Here is a 245-nt window from a genome sequence, read left to right as displayed (position 1 = left end):
GCTTAACACATTGTTTTGACACACATTCCAATTTTCTTAATGATTTCTGCAAAACACAAAAATGCTCTCATTTTACACAGGTTTAACACATCACAATGTAAACTCTAATTGCATATGGTTAAACTAAACATTGAGGAGTGGTTTCCCGAACAGGGTTTAAATTAAGGCAGGAGTAGGCCTTAAAATAGAATAGTTAATTGTAGTAAAAAAAAAAAAAAAAAAAAAAAAAAAAAAGGCTTTCTGAA

The sequence above is a fragment of the Leuciscus leuciscus genome, assembly GCF_965113295.1.
Source record: "Leuciscus leuciscus genome assembly, chromosome: 11".
Classification (NCBI taxonomy): Eukaryota; Metazoa; Chordata; class Actinopteri; order Cypriniformes; family Leuciscidae; genus Leuciscus; species Leuciscus leuciscus.
The sequence above is the reverse complement of the archived record's forward strand: the minus strand, read 5'-3'. Positions refer to the sequence as shown.